Source organism: Symphalangus syndactylus, chromosome 14 (assembly GCF_028878055.3).
Source record: "Symphalangus syndactylus isolate Jambi chromosome 14, NHGRI_mSymSyn1-v2.1_pri, whole genome shotgun sequence".
Lineage (NCBI taxonomy): Eukaryota > Metazoa > Chordata > Mammalia > Primates > Hylobatidae > Symphalangus > Symphalangus syndactylus.
This window is the reverse complement of record NC_072436.2, coordinates 9,125,609-9,140,520: the sequence shown is the minus strand read 5'-3', so window position 1 is coordinate 9,140,520 and position 14,912 is coordinate 9,125,609. Positions and strand designations below refer to the sequence as shown.

At 46.4% G+C, this 14,912-nt stretch overlaps 1 long non-coding RNA gene and 1 pseudogene across 1 annotated transcript; one reads left to right on the top strand and one right to left on the bottom strand.

Annotated features, from left to right (window-relative positions):
- Nucleotides 1–1,715: 1,715 nt before the first annotated feature.
- LOC134732408 (uncharacterized) lies at nucleotides 1,716–9,597 on the top strand. The gene is made up of 2 exons (XR_010115526.1): nucleotides 1,716–2,116; nucleotides 3,303–9,597. It is a non-coding gene; the product is annotated as an uncharacterized lncRNA (long non-coding RNA).
- Nucleotides 3,210–9,479, bottom strand: LOC129462242 (golgin subfamily A member 6-like protein 9; annotated as a pseudogene).
- Nucleotides 9,598–14,912: the final 5,315 nt, after the last annotated feature.

Genomic DNA, 14,912 nt, shown 5'->3' with positions numbered 1-14,912 from the left:
TATAGTATTTAATACTATAGTTTTCAAGACACAGAATTTTAAGGCAAAAACAGCACTTTGCAACAATTTAATAATTTATTACATTACAGTAACATCACAGCAGTCAACAATGCCACTTTAGGCAAAAGTCAGTATTTCCATTATACATTCTGTTTGTAAGAATTCATAAATAGGTAAAAGTCATTCTAAGAAAACTTGGCAAATAATGCTTTGGGCTGGAATTAGCATTTCTTTCTCTACTTTTCCTTCCCCTGGTTTCTTTCTTTTAAACTACAGTATTCATATTTAAAATGTTTTAACTTATTTCAAAACATTAAGATAGCAGTTACATTTTTGAATAGTTATATTATTTTAAAATGACTAAGATAAAGTTTTAGAGAAATTATGTTATGGATAGGGCTGATTTACATTTTCACATTTTCAAAAAATTAGCTTTGGTTTTAGAACTGATTTTTTTCATTTCGAGAAAACCTATCAGGTTTAATGAAATACTTTGAAAATAATCATCATATATTGCAGTCTTTAGATAGGTATTTTGATTCTTTACTTCCTACAGAAATTCACATTTATTCAGTTGAACTCACATTTTAAAATTCTGTTTCTGATGAACTGTAACCTTCTAATGTTGCCTTCTAAGCAAATCGAAAGCTGCCTGATACTGAATGAGGAAGAAAACAAATACTTGGCTGAATGAGGTATTGCAAAAGACTGCATGCACTTTGAAGAAAGACTTAAGTTACTGTCACACGATTTCCATTCTTTTTAGCTTTTTCTTAAACATATGACAAAATACCTACACAAAGAGTGGTATTTGAATGAATATAGTACATTTATTTTTCAGACTGACATTGAGCTTAAATATGCCCGTATGTGATTTAATCCATAGGTACCTGATGAACACATTATTTTCAGATTGGTTGCAGATGCTAAACGCTATCTGAAGGTCATTCCTGGTCATTTATATGTGTCGGGGTAAAAGTGAAGTGATTTGAACTATAAAAATACCTTTGAAATAATTTATCAGTGTATTAGGTAAACCCAGTTTCAGAATGATAAAGAAAAACTGTGAGACCAAATAATGTGGCTAATTAACAGTGCTAGGATTTCTAGCCCGAGGGTTTAAAATGGACTTAAAGTAACTGTCTTTGAACTCAAAGAATGCAAAAGCGGCAAGTTCAGAAAGTAAAAGGCAAGAACAGGACCTTAAGTCCATTTTAAACCCTTGGGCTGGAAATCCTACCACTGTTAATTAGCCACATTATTTGGTCTCACAGTTTTTCTTTATCATTCTGAAACTGAGTTTATCTAATACATTGATAAATTCATACAATTTGGAAGAGTCAGTTGAAGTCACAAGGGCTCAATATTTCACTCTTTCAGTGAATGCAGGCAATTTTCTTATTCAATCTGTAAAATCATATTATTGATCTCCTATTAATGTCATATTTATAAAAGTATCATGAGGATGCCAAATGCTAAAAATGGAGATGGTCTAGTAACTAGAAATGCCCGCCCCAGGGAGCGCAGATACATCTCTCCCTACATGTTAATGATATGATGTATTTTGGAATACAGACATTAGAACTTCGTGAAGTTTTAGCTGTTGATTCTTTCCCAAGCATCATCCAGTTAATGAGTTAGGCAACATATGACTGAAATAATTCATTGATCATGCACATTAACATAAATGTTACACAAAATACACCTCTAACTGAAACTGAGAGGTATAAAAACATATTTCACTCTTCGTAAAGAACTTTGTGAGGAAATATAACTCTGTGATTGTATAGACACTTTTCCTCACAAACACTTTGACATTCACAAACAGTAGATTGAGCTGCAGTTTGTAACCATTTTAAGTTGCATAAACTTCTCCTTGATTTTCAAATGTAGTGTACTACTGTCTACTAAAACTCCTTTTTGTTTCAGCTAAGTACTGTCACATATATTAGTTTATAATAATGTTTCTTATTATTTTTAAAGTGTTTTCCATTCAAGGAAAAGAAGTAAATTCCTATGTCAGATGGTTGAAGACTAGGTATTAGCCAGAGAGGTCTAGATGGTAAAATCCATCTTCCAGCCTCAAATAAGCTCCGTGAACATAGAGCAATGCCAGGTATCGCACACCTTTCCTTCACTAGAATTCATTCTTGACTAGAGCCTGTATGCCTGTTCCAGGGACATTTAAACTCTTAAAGGATCTCTTCTGATCTTTACTAAATACATGAAGAAGAATGCCAGCCAGTGCCCTTTTGTGTACTGGGCCATGTAGTCATGTGATTAAAACAGGGAACATGAACGCTGACTTTCAAATGTATTGTAGACATAAATGCTCTCAGCTAGAAAAGGTTTTCCACATCCACAGTCATGAGGGGAGCCTTTCACTCCTCAGAAATAATCCCTTTTTAGGTCGTCAAAAAAGAGTACAACGGCCACAGCTCATGATGCAATATCTTCATGAGCCCAGAGCACATACAAATCCTAAGGGAACTACCATAGTACAGCGCTCATTCTTGGCACTGGAACACATGAAACATATTCTATCCTGCACACACCTGCCAGAGCAGGCCACTCTCCTCTTCCGGGAGATGTAAAAAGCTCCCCAAAATGTTATTACTCCCATCCCCAATACACAGAAAAAGGGGGACAGGCTGTTTCCAGTGCTCCGCCTTTAAACATCTGTAAATGTCAGTACTCACAGTGGCATATTACAAAGTAATAAACTGTGCACTTGAGGGCAAACCACATGTTGAGCTAATGAAGAGCTCACTGTGATTAGGATTCGATCAAACATAACAGCAGAACATAAGCAAATTTTATCTGAATTCCGTAATGAATATACATGCTGCACTAACATTAAAAAAGCATGGCAGCCTATCCCAAAGCAGCAAGAAGAGTCGTGTGCATATAGTGGGTCTTTGTGTGTTTGAACTCCCACCACATAAGGGCAAACTCGATATGCATGCTAACATCCTATAATTATCAAATTAAAAAAATGCTAAAGGATGCCAGAGTGAACATGAGGGAAAGACCCACTCTCCTTTAACTTTTTACAAGTAAATTTAAATTATAAATTAGAAACACAAATAAATGTAAACTACAAATTAGAAACACAAATAAATTTAAACTATAAATTAGAAACACAAATTTAAACTATAAATTAGAAACAAATTTAAACTATAAATTAGAAACACAAATAAACATAAGTGGCTCTAACTTTCAAATGAAGTAAATGAATAGTGTAGGAGATTAACCCCTTAACCATTTTTTTTTGTTTTTTTTTGTTTAAATTTCTTGACCAGCTCTTGAAGAAGATGTCTCTTCCCGTTCTTGGCAGCCCGAAGAGAATGGCATGCAGCCTCTCCTGCTCCTTCTGCCGCCTCTCCTGTACCAACAGCTTCTCCACCCAAGCCTGGGGAGTCCTGCATTACAGAAAGCACCTGCTGGATCTGCTGTGCGGTGGGGTTGTCATGGGGAGAACCCTCCCTGTCCTCTCTTGGTGCAGGCTCCACGCTATCAGTGAGGCTCGCCTCACAGAGATCTTCACGGAGAGGGAGGGGGGTGGGAATCTGAGCACAGTGCAAGCCTCCCCTGCTCCTGACTGCCCACCCCACCTGGGGGCTCTACTCACCACCCTGCTTGTCAGCAACACCCCAGCTCCTGTGGGACTGGGGCTCCCAGAGCGGTACACAGGTACGGGTCTGGCTGCTGCTGCAGACTCTGAGCCTCTTGGCTCTTCAGCTCCACCTGCAGGAAGACCCTGGGCATGAAGGCATGTAATAGGGTAGCGAGGGCACTGTGGGGCTCTGTGGCCTGCCCAGGCCCCTGGCCCCTTGCTCCAGGCCTAACAGACTGCCTCCCTTGCCTAGAGCCCCGTGCCTCCTTCCCCAGCCTCAAATCTCACGTCCTTTTTCCCAGCATTTAAACTGTAGGCCACAGACTGGTGGAAAAGCAGGGGGAGCCCACCACCATCTGCTGAGTGTGCTACATGCCTCATGTTTCCACGTATTACCTCATTTAATCCTCAGCACCTCTGCAAGGAAAAGGCCACCTTCCTTTTGAAGTTAAAGAAACAGAGACTTAGAGATGCAAAGTGGTTGAATTATGACCAGTGGGACCGAGGTCCGAATCCAGTTTGAATCTAAGGAGTCTTTTCTGTTTTTGTGTTTTGTTTCGTTTTGAGACAGTGTCACTCTGTGTCCCAGGCTGAAGTGCAGTGGTGCGATCTCAGCTCACTGCAACCTTCACCTCCTGGGCTCGAGTGATTCTCGTGTCTCAGCCTCCAGAGTAGCTGGGATTACAGGCATGCACCACCAGGCCCAGCTAATTATTATTATTTTTTAATTTTAGTAGAGATGAGCTTTCGCCATTTTGGCCATGCTGGTCTCAAACTCCTGACCTCAAGTGATTGTCCTGCCTCAGCCTCCCGAAGTGCTGGGATTACAGGCGTGAGCCACCACACCCAACATAAGGAGCCTCTTATACCACTGTCTCTTCCTCTGTGATTGGGGGCTCCATGCCTCTAGCTGGGATGATGATGTCCAGACCTGGGAGGAGCCCAGGGCTACCCGCCTCTAAAAGTCAGAGGGCAGGAAGCAAGAAACAGTCATAGGACCGCCATGGAGTGTGCTGGGGTCACCTGCCCCCAGGCTGCAGCTGCCTCTGGCCTGGCACCTCCCCTCCCCAGAGGCTGGTGCCCTCCTCCCAGCCCTTCTTGGATGGGTCAGAGGTTACCATCTCTTTCAGCTCACCCGGCTTCTTCTTTACTTTCTGCTCCACCAGCTGTAGGGTCTTGTTCTGGACAGAGAGAACCAATCAGTGGCCACCCACTAAAACTGGAGACCCCAGAACTTGGTGTCTGCCTCCCATGGCACCGGGAAGGGTGGAGGCAGGTTAGAAAAATCATCCCCTCTCTCCCACAGCCATCAGAGCAGGGCTCTGGCTCACAGGTGCCTTTAGAAGTACCATTTCATGTGAAGGCTACAATGCCCCATTTTACAGGTGGGGAAACAAAGGCCTTGAGGGCTAGGGAAGAGGGCAGCCTCCCCAGGTGGGCAACGCACCAGCTCCTCCGAGGCGCTGGATGGCCCGTCGCACTCCTCATCGAGGGCTTCCCACCCCGGCTCTAGCATCCTCTCCAGCTCCCGCGGCCTCTCCTGCCCTGGCGGCTCCTCCTGCTGACGCAGCCTCTCTTCCCACTGACGTAGCCTCTCTTCCTCTTCACGTAGCCTCGTTTCCCAGTCACATGTCCTCTCCTCCCATTCACATAAGTTGTTGTCCAGTTCGCAGATCTCCTCCTCTGACGTATCCTCTTCTGATGACGTAGACACTTCTCCAGTCTGGTTTTCAGGAGAGTCAAATCTTGTTGTTTTCCACCTCGGCCTGGAGCCGTCTTCCCACGCTCTCCAGCTCCTTTCTTAGGTGGTTGGCCTCCTCCCGTAGCTGCTCCACCTCAGAGGGCCCTGCTGGGGTTCAGCCGAGAAAGGAAGCAGACAATAAGGGCCTCTGGATTCCCCCCCCCAAAAAAAAATCCTCCCTTTGATACACAGCTCCTCCTCTCAGGCTTCCCAAACTTGGCCTCACTGCTAATGATTCCTCGCACCCAGATGGTAGCCAATCTTCCAAGTCACTTTCAGATAGAGAGCACTGTGGGCGGCTGACAACGGGCACTCCTCCCTCTACTGATGGGGACACTGAGGCTCATGGAGATGACAAGACTTGCCGTCTCCTGGCACAGACCTCTTTCCCTCTGCCTAAAAGCCCTTCCATCCACCTACCTCCCTGGGGCATTCTAAGTCACCCCCACCTCTGATGCCAGTCCTGCTCCCAGGTCATGCCAGCCCTGTCTTACCCGTCTGGTGTTTTAACTTGAACAAGCTCCTCCCGAGCTTCTGTAATGGATGCTTCCCCTTCTTCGACGTGCGAGGAGCCTGCCCAAAGCACAGGGGGAAAGGGCCCTGGAGAGAGGGGCTGGTGAACCTCTAGAGACAGACTTTGAGAAAGGCCCACCCCCCTTCTGCCAGCTTGTGATTAAAAAGCTGCATTCATTCAACAAACATTTACGAGCACGTACAGGCCAGGTACAGTTCTTCATAGCAGAGATACAAGACAGCAAAGGACAGACAGGAGCCCTTGGCCCTGAGGTTTCCATTCTAGGGGCCTTTAAATCTCAGACTTTCAGAGCTAACGGAGACCTTTGATACTCTCTACCTCCTCCAGAAACACGAGCCTAAGGAGGAGACTTGGCTTGTCCAGACTCAAAAGCAAATTAGGGACTGAGGCAGGGCAGAAATTCCGGCCCCTGACAACCAGTCAGGCTAGTGCTTCCCTGAGAGGTGACAACTCCAGGGCATGTGTGGCAAGGACTAGAGCAGGGGTGTCTGGAGAAGAGACAGTCAGCAAAGAGGGCAGAGCGGAAGAGCCACGCTGCATGTTCTGTGCTCTGGGGTCCCTCCAGGTGAGACCTGGGTACCCCAGCTCCCCATTTGCCCTTGGCATCAGGGGCCCCTAGCCCCTTTCTTCAGGGCCCCAAGGGGAAACTGGAGTCCAGGATTGACAGGCTGGAATCAGGGGACCCCACTGGACTCTTCCCAGTGAATTGATGTTTTCGCTGAGTTGGTCGATTATTGTGGAGCTTGAATCCAGGGCTACCTCTAGTTTTTGGTACTGGCTCTGAGGTGCATGCAGAGAGGAGGAGTTGGAAGAAGATTGTGGGGAGGGGTAGAGAGAACAATCATTAGGGCTGGGGGGGGTGTGGGCTGTCTCAGCTGGCAGAGGGGCAACAAGCCCCTGCTGTGGGAGGAGGTTGGAGGGCTGGCCTGCAGGGTCACTGCACCTCGGCCCAGGGCCTCTTACCTCCAGATCCTTCAGGGTAGATGACGCCAGATCCTTCAGGGTAGATGACGCAGGGCCCTCTCTGTCCACACTTGTTGCTGACTGCAAGAGATGAGAGTGCACATGGAGATGTTCTGTCCCCCCTCACTGTCTAAGCCCTCTGACTTCCTTTCTTCCCCATCAACTGACAAAAGCTTCTTTTCTGCCTATCTTGGACCTTTTGTCCTATAACTCCTTTGTGCCAACTTCTCTCATGGTTCTTATCTCCCCACCATCCCACCGTGGGGCCCTTTCAGTGACTCCTAAAGGGACGGCCTGATGGCAAGTGGCTCTTCTCATTGGCCTGGCTTCCCCTTGAGACTGGGGATGAGGAAAATCAAAGAGCAATGACCATTTCCTGGATGTCCTGGGTGTTTGCAGCAGGCCATGTACTAAGGATGCACATAAAAGCAACAATAACGAATCTCATTTAAACTTCACAAATGGAAGTCAAAAAATACCACCTCTATTATACAGATGTGAAAAGAGAGGCCCAAAGACCTCAAGCAACTTGCCCTAAATCATATCCTAATCAATCCCTAATCGATCCTTAGCAGACGGAGAGGCAGGATTCAAACCCAGGATTCTTAACCAGTACCCAACAGTCCATCCACAATCTTAACAATTACCCTCTACTGCCCGTTGGGCCTGCTGTCCCCAGGAGCCTGGCCAGCCAAGACTCACATCGCCAGGTGAGTGGTAACCACAAGGAGTGGCTGTGTCAGGGCTACTGCCATTGATTTTCTTTCCTCCTGGAATGCCAGGGCTCTTCCTCTGCCAAAATTGTCTGAACTGTGGGAAAAAAGAGCAGTAACACTCGTGAGAACTATCAGCCCCTATAGCCACATCCTCCTTTACAGTTTTGACAAAATACTCTTATGCACCATCTGATTTAATGCCACCAACCACTGTACAAGATGTTGTCACAATCATTTAGTGACTGAGAGGGATTGATATCATGGATAGAAAAAACAAAAGAAAGACAAAGGCAATACTGGAACTTAAACTCAGTCTTCTGACTCCAAGCTCTGGGGTTTTGCCTTGAATCAGCAGCTGCCAGGGACCAAAACCAGGGGCAGAGGTAGAAAAGTAAGCATTAAGCAGGCAGGAATTGTAGGCAGTGTGGTTTAGAGTCATACATCCTCACACGTCTGTTGGTGTGAAGAAGTGCACCGGTACCTCTCACACTTTCATATCAATGTGTCCTCATGGCAAAAGGCAGCTTTTCTGTTAAATCTGGGAATTTATCAGGAAGATGACAACCCAAGCCTCATTTCAGAGAGAAGTCTGGTATGTGCTTGGAAACCTATGTGTCTGTCATCTCTAAGTACATTAATGTTTTTTCTCAAGAGAATCAAGGGAAAATGATGCTTCAGAAAGATGTCCCACATTTATCCTGTGGCACTCAAAGTACCCCAGGTTGAGATGATATGAGGAAGATTCAAGCTGTCAAGTTCAGTTTCCCAAGATCTATTCCACAGAAGACGGACAAATCTCATTTCAGAGACCACTGACTGAAGGGCAGTCTGGTCCCAGAAGCGTGGAGAACTCAGAAAAAAATGTTAAAGTCTCTCTGGAAAGTAGAAGCCCGGGAGAAAACCAAACCAAACCCATTCTCCCATTGCCACCCAGAGATACTGTCAACGTTTTGAGCTCACGGGCGAAGCGTAGGCTTTTCCCACTGTCAATTAGACATTGTTAAGGGAGTAAGGCAGCCTGAAACCTCTCGCTCCTAGGTCCCATAGTCTCCACTCCCTTCCAGCTGGAAATTTGTGCTGCAACCAGAGGAACCAGACCTGGGGTGAGAAAACTTAGGGGACTGGGTTGTAAGATCAAAGGCCGGTCTTGCAGTAGTAATGACAGTTCCTAGGGGGACTGTGACATCACTACATTCCACTCCTCCCAGGGGAGGGGACCACATCAACGCGATGCCCAAGTAGCCGCTCCACGATGGGGTAGGGAAACACACGGTTTTGACCCAGGTCCTCGGAGACGCCAGCCCAAGAAGCCCAGGGAGGTCGAGCTTGGGGCAGCAAGAGGGGAGGGCAGAGTCTGCAGTAGGGAGCCCCAGGAGTCAACCGCCCAAAGTCACCCTGGGGTGATTGGCAAGGGCAAGGACTGGGCTCCTTGCCGAAGGGGTGGGGCTGACTGACAAGACTTTGGTTGGGGGAGCCCAGAGGTGCTGGGGTTGTGGGGACCAGTCTGGTATGCCTCAGGAGTGGTATGGGCTCTGGCACCGGTCTTGTCATCAGAGGGGATCTGTGGCTGGGTTGGGGGCCATGACCTGGTGCGTTTTTACCTTTTTCTTGGCTGCGGCCAATTTCCCCTGTTGTGTTTTTTTCTGACATCGCGGGGTGGGGAGGGAGGCAGGGTTGGGGCCACGTCAGCAAAATCCCAGTGAGCACTGCTGAATGCCTCCAGTCAACCACCAGGCAGCTGTGCGACTGAGCCACAGGAGGCGTAACCAGGGCCCCACTAGAACGCAGAACAGGGGGCGTGGCCTGAATACTCCAAGCCCATTGGTCAGTGAGAAAGATGGAAAGGAGGCGTGGCCAGGCAGCAGCCTGTCCAGAGGGACCTGTGACATCATAAGGAAAGCGGCCCATGCAACCACTGTCCCCGCCCACTCAGAGAAAGGGGAGGGGCCGCCCACTCTGGGAGAGGGGAGGGGCTGGATTTTGCTTTAAAAGCTTTGAAACTGTAAAAAATAAACTTGAAAAAGCATATGTGTGTATACTTTATATATATGTGTGTCTCTGTGTGTGTATCTATGTGTTCCTCCAGAGCTGTCTTCATTATCCAGCTTCTATGCAAAGTCTATGAATTTGGCCTATATTTTTCATCTTCAAATGGAGCACAAGAATTACCAGTATTACCTTAACTGAGATATAGATCCTATAAAAATGGAAAATCCATAGCGTGCTTGATGATTAGTGAAGCCGACTATAGTATCCAACATTCCAATAAGACAAAATAATCACAATGGTTTCTCTTTTTTGGAAAAATGTTTGTCTTATTCTCCTCCATTATTGTTAAGATTTTTTTAAAAAACAAGAAACATGTCTAATATCTTTAAAAGCACAAAGCTTTTGGGCCGGGTGCGGTGGCTCATGCCTGTAATGCCATCACTTTGGGAGGCCAAGGTGGGTGGATCGCCTGAAGTCAGGAGTTCGAGACCAGCCTGGCCAACATGAAGAAACCCTGTCTCTACTAAAAATACAAAAACTAGCCAGGTGTGGTGGTGGGTGCCTGTAATCCCAACTATTTGGGAGGCTGAGGTGGGAGAATCACTTGAACCCAGGAGACGGAGGTTGCAGTGAGCCAAGCTCATGCCACTGCACTCCAGCCTGGGCTACAGAGCAAGACTCCATCTCAAAAGAAATAAAATAAAATAAAATAAAATAAAATACAAAATCAGTAAGAACACAAAGCTTTCAATTTAATAAGCACCTAAAGCTCTTTACTGGTTTCAAACAAATACAAGGCCCATTTTTCTAGAATCACCTGGCCTCTCTAAGCCTTGCAAATGAAACCGAATTTCTCACTTGATACCTGGCTATGACTTGCAATCATTTTCATGCGCGTCCGTGTGAAGAGACCACCAAACAGGCTTTGTGTGAGCAACAAGGCTGTTTATTTCGCCTGGGTGCAGGTGGGCTGAGTCCGAAAAGAGAGTCAGCAAAGGGCAGTGGGATTATCATTAGTTCTTATAGGTTTTGGGATAGGCGGTGGAGTTAAGAGCAATGTTTTGCGGGCAGGGGTGGATCTCACATAGTACATTCTCAAGGGTGGGGAGAATTACAAAGAACCTTCTTAAGGGTGGGGGAGATTACAAAGTACACTGATCAGTTAGGGTCGGGGAGAAACAAATCACAATGGTGGAATGTCATCAGTTAAGGCTATTTTTACTTTTTTTGTGGATCTTCAGTTACTTCAGGCCATCTGGGTGTATACGTGCAAGTCACAGGGGATGCAATGGCTTGGCTGGGGCTCAGAGGCCTGACATTCCTGCCTTCTTATATTAATAAGAAAAATAAAACCAAATAGTGTTGAAGTGTTGGGGCGGCGAAAATTTTTGGGGGGTGGTATGGAGAGAGAACGGGCGATGTTTCTCAGGGCTGCTTCAAGCGGGATTAGGGGTGGTGTGGGAACCTAGAGTGGGAGAGATTAAGCTGAAGGGAGGTCTTGTGGTAAGGGGTGATATTGTGGGGTTGTTAGAAGAAACATTTGTCATGTAGAATGATTGGTGATGGCCTGGATACGGTTTTGGATGAATTGAAAAACTAAATGGAATAAGAGAAGGAGAAAAACAGGTATAAAAGATCTAAGAATTGGGATGACTCAGGACATCTGATTAGAGAGTGCCTAAGGAGATTCAGCATAGTCCTGCCAGCAAAGATTATTTATTTACTTCAAGAGTTTAGAGTGGCAGTTTGGGGATGCCCGAGGAGATTATCAGCTGTGATGACTTGGAGAAACAGTGTAAACCCGCAGTGGAAACAAGAGCAGGGCATGTATGAGTAGTTGAGTACGGTGAATAGGAGTATGTATGAGTAGACAGAAGATAGTAGGGATGACAAGTTTTTGGGGGGCACAATCTAAGTTGGTCCGGTGTCTGGAATGAGACTGGGGCCTAATAAAAAGGAGCTCAAATGGGCTGTACCTTGCAGCATTCCGAGGACAGGCCTGAATTCTGAGAAGCGAAAGTGGTAAAAGTATTGTCCAGTCCTTTTTAAGTTGGTGGCTGAGCTTGGTGACGTGTGTTTTTAAAAGACCTTTAGTCTGTTCTACTTTTCCTGAAGATGGAGGACCGTAAGGGATATAAAGGTTTCACTGAATACTAAGAGCCTGAAAAACTGCTTGGCTGATTTGACTAATAAAGGCTGGTCTGTTATCAGACTGTATAGAGGTGGGTAGGCTAAACTGAGGAATTATGTCTGACAGAAGGGAAGAAATGACTGTGGCAGCCTTCTCAGACCCTGTAGAAAAGGCCTCTACCTATCCAGTGAAAGTGTCTACCTAGACTAAGAGGTATTTTAGTTATCTGACTCAGGGCATGTTGAGTAAAGCTAATTTGCCAGTCCTGGGTGGGGGCAAATCTTCAAGCTTGATGTGTAGGGAAGAGAGGGGGCCTGAATAATCCATGAGGAGTAGTAGAATAGCAGATGGAACACTGAGAAGTTATTTCCTTGAGGATAGATTTCCACGATGGAAAGGAAATGAGAGGTTCTAAGAGGCGGGCTAGTGGCTTGTACTATAGCATAGCCTGCCTTTGCTGGTGTGTGGCGATTAGGCCTGGTGGAACTGCCATCAATAAATCAAGAGTGATCAGGGTGAGGAACAGGAAAGAAGGAAATATGGGGAAATGGGGTGAATGTCAGGTGGATCAGAGAGATGCAGTCATGAGGGTCAGGTGTGGTATCAGGAATAACGTGGGAGGCCAGATTGAAGTCTGGGCCAGGAACAATGGTAATTGTGGGAGACTCAACAAAGAGTGAGTACAGCTGAAAGAGCCGGGGAGCAGAAAGTATATGTGTCAGGTGTGAGGAAGAAAATAGATTTTGGAAATTATGAGAGCTGTAGAGAGTGAGTTGAGCATAGTTTGTGATTTTGAGGTTCTCTAAAAGTATTAGGGCAGCAGCAGCGGCTGCACGGAGACATGAGGGCCAGCCTAAAACAGTGAGGTCAAGTTGTTTGGACAGAAAGGCTACAGGGTGCAGTCCTCGCTCTTGGTAAGAATTCTGACCACACTAACCATGCCTAGGAAGGAAAGGAGTTGTCGTTTTGTAAGGGATGGAGGTTTGGGAGATTAATCGGACACGATCAGCAGGGAGAGCACGTGTGTTTTTTTGAGAATTATGCCAAGATAGGTAACAGATGAGGAAGAAATTTGGGCTTGACTGAAGTAATGGGGCCTGTCTGTGAAGCCTTGCGACAGTACAGCCCAGGTAATTTGCTGAGCCTAATGGGTGTCAGCATCAGTCTAAGTGAAAGCAAAGAGAGGCTGGGATGAAGGGTGCAAAGGAATAGTAAAGAAAGCATGTTTGAGATCTAGAACAGAATAATGGGTAGTAGAGGGAGGCATTGAGGATAGGAGAGTCTATGGGTTTGGCACCACGGGGTGGAAAGGCAAAACAATTTGGTTGATAAGGCGCAGATTCTGAACTAACTTGTAAGCCTTGTCTGGTTTTAGGACAGGTAAAATGGGGGAATGGTAAGGAGAGTTTATAGGCTTTAAAAGGCCATGCTGTAGCAGGTGAGTGATAACAGGCTTTAATCCTTTTAAAGCGTGCTGTAGGATGGGATCTTGGCATTGAGCGGGGTAAGGGTGATTAAGTTTTAACGAGATGGTAATGGGCATGTGATCGGTTGCCAGGGAAGTAGTAGAGATGTCCTATACTTGTGGGTTAAGGTGGCGGGATACGAGAGGAAGACGCGAAGGAGGCTTTGGATTGGGGAGAAGGGCGGCAATGAGATGTGGCTGTAGTCCAGGAATAGTCAGGGAAGCAGATAATTTAGTTAAAGTATCTCGGCCTGATAAGGGAACTGGGCAGGTGGGGATAACTAAAAGGAGTGCTTAAAAGAGTATTGTCTAAGTTGGCACCAGGGTTGGGGAGTTTTAAGAGGTTTAGAAGCCTGGCCATCAATACCCACAACAGTTACGGAGGCAAGGGAAACAGGCCCTTGAAAAGAAGGTAATGTGGAGTGGGTAGCCCCCATATTGATTAAGAAGGGGAGGGGCTTACCTTCCACTGTGAGAGTTACTTAAAGCTCAGCGTCCGTGATGGTCTACGGGGCTTCCGAGGCGATCAGGCAGCATCAGTCTTCAGCCGCTAAGCTGAGAAAATCTGGGAAGGAGTCAGAGAGCCTTGGGCTAGAGTTCCAGGGGCTCTGGAAGTGGCTACCAGGTGAGTTGAACAGTCAGATTTTCAGTGGGGTCCTGCACAGATGGGACGCAGCTTAGGAGGAATCCCGGGCTGTGGGCATTCCTTGGCCCTGTGGCCAGATTTCTGGCACTTGTAGCAAGCTCCTGGGGGAGGAGGTTCTGGAGGAACGCCTGGCTGCTGCGGTTCAGGCATTTGGAATTTCTTGTGTGCTGGAGATGTGGCTAGGGTTTGTCTCACAGTGGAGGCAAGGAATTACAATTTTCTATTATTGTACACCTTGAAGGTGAGGTTAATTAAGTCCTGTTGTGGGGTTTGAGGGCCACATTCTAATTTTTGGAGTTTTATTTAATGTCGGGAGCAGATTGGGTAATAAAATGTATATTGAGAATAAGACGGCCTTTTGACCTTTTAGGGTCTACGGCTGTAAAGTGTCTCAGGGTTGCTGCCAAACGATCCATGAACTGGGCTGGGTTTTTATATTTGATGAAAAAGAGCCTAAACGCTATCTGATTTGGGATAAAGAAAAAGGAACATTTACCTTGACTATGCCTTTGGCTCCAGCCACCTTTTTAAGAGTAAATTGCTGGGCAGGTGGGGGCGGGCTAGTCACGGAACGAAACTGTAAGCCGGACCAGGTGTGAGGAGGGGAGGTGATAAAAGGATTATAGGGTGGAGGAGCGGAGGCTGAGGAAGATTTGGGACCTAGCTCGGCCTGGCGAGGAGGGGAGAGGTCAGATGGTTATGTAGAAAAGGAAGATTAGAAAGACTCAGCGATGCTTGGGGTTGGGACTGAGGGGACAGGTGGGAGGGAAAGAAGGAAAATTTGGGACGAGTTGCACTGGGCACAGAGACCAGGAAGGGACTGATGTGTAAAAGAATGCCTGGATGTCAGGCACCTCAGACCATCTGCCCATTTTACGACAAGAATTATTTAGCTCTTGTAGGATGGAAAAAAATGAAAGTGCCGTTTTCCGGCTATTTGGAACTACTGTCGAGTTTGTATTGGGTTTCACGCGCGTCCGTGTGAAGAGACCACCAAACAGGCTTTGTGTGAGCAACAAGGCTGTCTATTTCACCTGCGTGCAGGTGGGCTGAGTCCGAAAAGAGTCAGCAAAGGGTGGTGGATTATCATTAGTTCTTATAGGTTTTGGG